This window comes from Nicotiana tabacum, chromosome 1 (genome assembly GCF_000715075.1).
Source record: "Nicotiana tabacum cultivar K326 chromosome 1, ASM71507v2, whole genome shotgun sequence".
In the NCBI taxonomy this organism is placed as follows: domain Eukaryota; kingdom Viridiplantae; phylum Streptophyta; class Magnoliopsida; order Solanales; family Solanaceae; genus Nicotiana; species Nicotiana tabacum.
In genome coordinates this window covers 139317427-139325090 of record NC_134080.1, presented here as the reverse complement: position 1 = coordinate 139325090, position 7664 = coordinate 139317427, and the positions used below count along the sequence as shown (strand labels likewise).

At 39.7% G+C, this 7664-nt stretch overlaps 1 long non-coding RNA gene across 1 annotated transcript; it reads right to left on the bottom strand.

Annotated features, from left to right (window-relative positions):
* Positions 1-755: 755 nt before the first annotated feature.
* On the bottom strand, positions 756-7229 carry LOC142181185 (uncharacterized). Its single transcript, XR_012709619.1, has 2 exons — positions 6236-7229; positions 756-1067 (listed from the first exon to the last, which is right to left on the bottom strand). It is a non-coding gene; the product is annotated as an uncharacterized LOC142181185 (long non-coding RNA).
* Between the last annotated feature and the right edge of the window lie 435 nt (positions 7230-7664).

The window sequence follows — 7664 nt, the reverse complement described above, 5'->3', positions numbered from 1 at the left end:
ACAAATTATAGCAACTCAAAATTAATTTTCAGATTATTACTTCATCAATTCTTACTCTCCCAACTTAGTTAGGGCACCAATAAGCTTAAAAACAACATGTACAAGATAATATTCACATGTGATAGCCATATAATAACATAAAACTACTTCAAACAGCCCATAACACCTCAACTACTTCAACTCAATTTTCAGCCCCTACTTCACAAGTCCTTCAACAAAAAACCTAGCTTGAACTTGGATAAACTCAAATAAATGAAGAAGAGATAATTTTCTTACCTAGATCAGATTTTGTGGGGATTAAACAAATGGTAGTATCTTTCCCTTGATGACCATTAACTTGCTTCACTTCAGATCCTTCAAGATTGGAGATTACTGTTTAACTTGAATTGAAAGAAGAAGAAGAAGATTATTGGCAACTTCTTGAGGGTTTGGAGTAGATCCATTTGGGAGAGAATTTCGTGGCTCTATTTGTTCTTATACTACTTGGACATTATGAGGATAGGTGTGTTAATTCAACCCCTAAAAAGGCCCTTTTGGCTAACCTACACATATCCATTTAGGTGGACTAATTTGGGCCTTCCGTTTTTGCAGGTAGGCGATTGTCACCGACTTGGTTACTTAATAGGTGTCACGACCCGGATTTTTCACCCTCCGGAGTCGAGATGGCTCCTACTAGTGAAAGCTAGGTAAGCCAACTATTACGTTTTAATTACCCTTTTCAAGTTTTTAAGTCCTTATAATTTCAAAACAACATATCAAAACAACGAAAATTACAATATCAATAACAAAGCGGAAGACAGAATCTGATAATTTTACTTAATACAAACTGCGGAAGTCTAAATACAACTCTACCCAGAATTTGGTGTCACAATTTCACAGACTGTCTATGATTACTACAAACAAAGTCTGAATAGAAACACACGAATCTATCTTTAAATAAGTATAAACAGAAAAGAAATGATAGAAGGAGACGCCAAGGCCCGTGGATGCCTGTAGGACTACCTCGGGTCGCCTGTTGGACTGAAGGCAGCAACCTCACTGTGGTCCAAATGCTCCGGTACTAGTATCTGTGCACAGTGCAAAGTGTAGCATCAGCACAACCGACCCCATGTGCTGGTAAATGCCTAGCCTAACCTCGGCGAAGTAGTGACAAGAGTAGGACCAAACTACCAAGTAAACCTATGTAGTTAAATCATATATAGCGGAAAATAAGATAATCACAACAAAGATGGGAGGGGGAATAACATGCTACGGGGAGTATCGAATAACAACAGAATACCAAAGAGAAACGTAAAGAAACTAACATTCAATTACTAACAGAATAAGAAAAACAAACACAATATTCACTTTCATCTCTTTCTTGTTGCAGGCGTGCAACCCGATCCCATTTCATATATCTCATTGCAGGCGTGCCACCCGCTCCCATTTACAAATCAACATCAATCACAAAAGAATCCTGGCAAGGGCACAAAAGTACACAACAATATCCTGGAAAGGGAGACAATGTCGTAAACAATACATCCCAGCAAGGTAGACAATATTATAAACCATAACATCCTGGCAAGGGAACCAACAATGATAATCAACATTTTAGGCATGAACAAATCACAACGGAGTCACAACAATTACAAAATGAGACTCACGGGCATGCTTGACACCGACGTATAGATACTCGTCACCATGCCTATACGTCGTACTCTACAATTAACACATAGAAAATAAGATACAACTTCTAATCCCTCAAGCTAACGTTAGACCAAACACTTACCTAAACCTTCCACGGCCAACTCAAGCCTCAAACACCGCTTTTCCTTTAGAATTCGCCTCCAAATTATTTGTATCTAGTCCAAATTAATTTAACAACATCAATAAATGCTAAAAAATTCATACCCAAAGCTTAATTATAGGTTTTCTATCATTTCCCCCAAAAAGTCAAAAATTGACTCCGGGCCCGCTTGGTCAAAACTCGAGGTTCGGACCAAAACCCGATCACCCATTCACCCACAAGCCCAAATATGTAATTAGTTTCGAAATCCGACCCCAAAACGAGGTCTAATTTCCAATTATTCAAAAAAAACCTAACTCTACCCAAATTTCTAATTTCTACCATAAAAAAATCACTAGATTTTTGGATGAAATTTGATGAAATTCAATGGGAAATCGAAAGAAAAAGGTTTAGAATCATATACCAATGCTTTGGGGAAGAACTTGTTCTTTGAAAATCGCCTCAAAGCTCTCTAGTTTTGAAAATATGAAGTTATGGACTCAATCCCGATTTGCTACTATTTTTAATTCACTGGACAGGCCTTTTTCGCATTGGCAAAGGGTCAGGTTCAGTTGCCTTTGCGTTCGCGTTTAGCGGCTCGCGTTCGTGGAGCTTTAGCTCCTCAAGCCATGGCGTTCGTGGGCCAGTTGCCGCGTTCGCGTAGTACAAAAATCCCTTTCCCCCATGTCCCAGCCAAAAGACCTTCGCGTTCGCGAAGGGTAGCACCCCTAGTGCTTCGCGTTCGCGTCCTGTTTCTCGCGTTCGCGTAGAAGGAATTGTCCTTCAGCCTGAGTTACCCTTCGCATTCGCGAGATTCCTTCTGTGAACGCGAAGAACAAAAACTCCAGAATACCAGAAACTGAAACCCTGCAACTTTTCTAAGTATAAAAACGTCCCGAAACCCATCTGAAACTCACCCGAGCCCTCAGGGCTCCAAAGGAAACATGCATCTAACTCAAAAACATCATATGTACTTATTCGTACCATCAAATCGCAAAATTAACACCTTTAACAATGAATTTAGCATCAAAATCAAAGGAAAATCTCAAGAACACTTAAGTTTTAAATTTCACTACCGAGGGTCCGATTCACGTCATTTCAAGTCCGTTTCTTACCAAATTTTTTAAGCTCAACTTAAATCACATATAAGTCCTATACCAGGTTCCGGAACCAAAATATGGGGCCGATACCATCACATTCAAACATATTTAAATTTCTAAAAACTCTTAAAATTTCAGTTAAACAATTTTCTCCAAAAATTCATTTCTCGGACTTGGGACCTCGGAATTCGATTCGCGGCATATGCCCAAATCCCATATTTTCCTACGGACCCCTCCAGGACCGTCAAATCACGGGTCCAGATCCGTTTACCCAAAATGTTGACCGAAGTCAACTTAAATTCATTTTAAGAGCAAAATTTATCATTTTTCACAGATTTTCACATAATGACTTTTCGGATACATGCCTAGACGATGCACGCAAATAGAGGTGAGACAAAAGGGACATCGTATTCTCCACCTCTAAAACAACCGTTCTTCCTCGAACGGACATAAGAAGGAAGTATCTGAGTCGGAGAAAAGATGGGGATAACGGCTCCGCATATCGGACTCGGACTCCCGGGTCGATGCCTCAACAGGTTGACCTCTCCACTAAACACGAACAGAAGGGAAACTCTTCGACCTCAACTGACAAACCTACCGGTCTAGAATAGCTACTGACTCCTCCTCATAGGACAAGTCTTTGTCCAACTGGACAGTGTTGAAGTCTAACACGCGAGATGGATCACCGTGATACTTTCGAAGCATGGACACATGAAATATTGGATGCACGACTGATAAGCTCGGCGACAACGCAAGTCTGTAAGCCACCTCTCCCACTCGATCAAGAATCTCAAACGGGCCAATGAACCTAGGGCTAAGCTTGCCCTTCTTTCCAAATCTCATCACGCTTTTCATAGGCGACACCCGAAGCAACACCCGCTCACCGACCATGAATGCCACATCACGAACCTTACGGTCGGCATAACTCTTTTCCCTGGATTGAGCTGTATGAAGCCTATCCTGAATGATCATGACCTTGTCCAAGGCATCCCGCACTAGATCCGTACCCAACAACTGAGCCTCTTCTGGCTCAAACCACCCAACCGGCGACCGACACCGCTTACCATATAAAGCCTCATAAAGAGTTATATGGATGCTCGACTGGTAGCTGTTGTTGTAGGAAAACTTTGCTAAAGGCAAAAACTGATCCCACGAGCCTCCAAAGTCAATGACACAAGCTCGGAGCATATCCTCTAAAATCTGAATAGTGCGCTCGGACTGCCCGTCCGTCTGAGGATGAAATGTTGTGCTCAACTCGCCCCGTGTGCTCAACTCACACTGAATTGCTCTCTAGAAATGTGAGGTAAACTGCATACCTTGGTCCGAAATGATAGACACGGTCAAACCATGAAGACGAACAATCTCCCGAATATAGATCTCAACTAACCTATCGGAAGAATAAGAGACTGCCACATGAATGAAATGTCCTGACTTGGTCAGCCTATCAACAATAAGCCATACTGCATCGAACTTCCTCCGAGTCTGTGGGAGTCCAACAACGAAGTCCATAGTGATACGCTCCCACTTCCACCCGGGAAGCTCAACCCTCTAAAACAAACCACCAGGTCTCGGATGCTCGTATTTTACCTGCTGACAGTTCAAACACTGAGCCACATATGCAACAATACCCTTCTTCATCCTCCTCCACCAATAATGTTGCCGCAAATCCTGATACATCTTAGCAGCGCCCGGATGAATAGAGTACCGGGAACTATAGGCCTCCTCTAAAATCAACTCTCGGAGCCCATCCACATTAGGCCCACAAACTCGACCCTGCAGCCTCAAAACTCCATCATCTCCTAATGTAACCTGCTTGGCACCAGTATGCAACACCGTGTCCCTAAGGACACACAATTGATGATCATCATATTGTTGATCTCGGATACTCTCCAATAAAGAAGAACGGGCGATTGTGCAAGCTAATACATGGCTGGGCTCAGAAACATCCAACCTCACGAACAGATTGGCCAAAACCTGAACATCCAAAGCAAGTAGTCTCTCACCGTCCGGAATATACGCAAGACTGCCCATACTGGCTGACTTCCTACTCAAAGCATCGGCCACCAAATTGGCCTTTCCCGGATGGTATAAGATGGTGATATCATAGTCTTTCAATAGCTCCAACCACCTTCTCTGCCTCAAATTTAGCTCCTTCTACTTGAACAAATACTGTAGACTCTTGTGATCCATGAACACCTCACATGCCGCGCCATATAAATAATGCCTCCAAATCTTCAACGCGTGAATAATGGCTGCTAACTCCAAATCATGAACCAGATAGTTCTTCTCATGAATCTTCAACTGACGCGAAGCATAAGCAATGACCTTGCCATTGTCACACCCCCTTTTTACCCGCATAATGGGATATAAGGGAGTTTTTTCAATTAAAGTGACAATAACCGAAATAGAATTATTTATATTCAAATTCAGAGTCGCCACTTGGGATTATTTATGGTATCTCAAGTCACCGATTTAAAATCCTGAATCAAGGAAGTTGACTCTGATTTATGGTCTGCGAACACATAAGACCGGGTAAGGAATTCTGTTAATCAAGGAGAAGGTGTTAGGCATTCCTGGGTTCTATGGTTTTAGCATGGTCGCTTTAATCATACCTGGCTTAATTAAATCATTTAATTACGTATTGGGACCTATGTGCATTTACACTTTTAACCGCTTTTAAATACTTGATTATTAGTGATCGTGGAATTATCTTAAAACGAGTTATGTGTACGTGTACTTATTTCGTTTGGCGCGTCAAGAATCATGTCACGCGTATGTGTCTACTATTAATCATGCTTTATTATTAAGAAAAAACTTGGCAAAAGTTGCACAAACACATACTTTGGTTTATTTTGGAATCGTAATTATGTCACGCGAACGTATACATAATCACGATAATTTGATTAATTAAGAGTGTGCCTGAAGCTACTAACGTGTTCATGAATATTATAAAATTATTTACAGACTAATAAAAGAGGACAACTATATGATACTAACGGGCCTAGCAAATTAAACATACTTTGGTAAAAGATTTTCTAATTCATAACAAACTTCAACGGCCCACTTTATTCTTGCAACCCAAATTCTTTCGCCTAACCTAAACAAAAACCCAAAGGATCAGCATATTTCTCATGATAAGGTTGGCTCAAAATTAGTTGTTTTTCACAACTCAACTACTAAAGGTGACTCATTATTTATGAACTAAATTAGATCTAAACACATTAAAACTTGAACAGTAAAATATATTGGATAAAGCCAACATTAAAGGAAAATAAACTAGTACAGTTAACATTCTTTCAACCACAAAAAGACAAAACAACACATACTAACAAAATATACAAAGAATAAAATAGAAGAAGGAGAACTTGACCTTCATTAATGTAAAACCATCTTTAGCATAATGGAAGAACTCCATAGATGTTGGAACAAAAGCCATAAATTGTGACAGACCCACGACCGAAAACCTCGAATCTCGCCGGGTAAAGCTCGTCGGAAAATTAGACTCGAACCCGACTAAATATACTATTGTTTTGTGAGGAAAATGGGCTTTTTTTGAGGTGTTTATGGCTGGTTGCGGGGCTATTACAGGAGCTGATTTTGTAGCCATTTTATGGCTGATTTTTGGTGGTGAAAGGTGATGATTCCAGCTGGGCTTGGTGCTGTTTTTCAGCAGCTATTGGAGTCATATTTGGCTGGTTTTAGTCTGTTTTCTCGCTGGTTTCATGGCTGATTTTGTAGATGTTTTTGCTATACATTTAAGGTGAGATTTGAGAAGAAATTAGTGGTAGTTTAATGCTTTTTTTTGCTGCTTTTGGAACTGATTTTTGCTAAGTTTTCGCTGCTGGTTTCGAGCTTGGTTTCAGGTATAAAATGGTGGTGTTTGGCTGAGGTTTTGGAGCTGTGTTAATGGGCTAAACAAGGGTGCTGGACGTGGCTGATTTTGCCGGATATGAGGATAGTTTATGAGCTGGTTCAGCTGGTTTTCATGGTGCAACAATGGTGAAAAGATGTTATGGGTTAGTGAGGAAGATAAGTGAAGTTTGGAGTGTTTAATGGAGCTTTTGTAGTGTTTTCAGTGAACTCCCATAGTGAAAATGAAAAAGAAGAAGAAAAGCTGTGAAGATGGTGAAGAAAAGCTGTGTTTTGCTTGAAGAGGAAGAAATGAACGCTTTCTTTTTCCTTCTGATTTCTGTTCGACCTTTTTTTCTCGTTTTTTGTTTTCTGTTTTTTGCCCCCTGATCTCCCCTATTCTTTTTGTTCCCCAGCTTTCCTTCTTATATAATGTGCGTGAGTGTGAATATTTTGGAAAGAAGGAAATAAATAGGAAGAAGCGTTGTGGTTCCCACTATTAGAATTGTGATAAAGAAGAATAAAATTTGTTATGGGAAAGAGTCTTTCAAATGGAAAGTCACGTGAACATTTGGAAAAGGTGGGAAGATGGGACCACCTCCAATTTCCTTTTTTGCTTTTGTTTTGCTTTTTTTTTTTTCCGTTTTTGTTTCTCTCTTTTTTTCATTCGTTTTAAGATGACCCAAAAATACTATCTAAATAATGTGAAATACTAAAAAGAGAATAAGATAGTTATGTTAAAGTAATTTAAACAATATTTGATATTTATTAAAGCTTACAACTTAAATACTAAATTAAGTAAATATAGATATTTTTTTGATGTTTTCCTTCTTATTTTTTTTTTTGGAAACTTTTCTTTCTTTGTAAAAATGAAAATAACACTATTGCTCCAAAACTATGTAACTCTTTTTTTGTGATGACCTTTTAAAATGAATTCTGCGTTTCGAGGC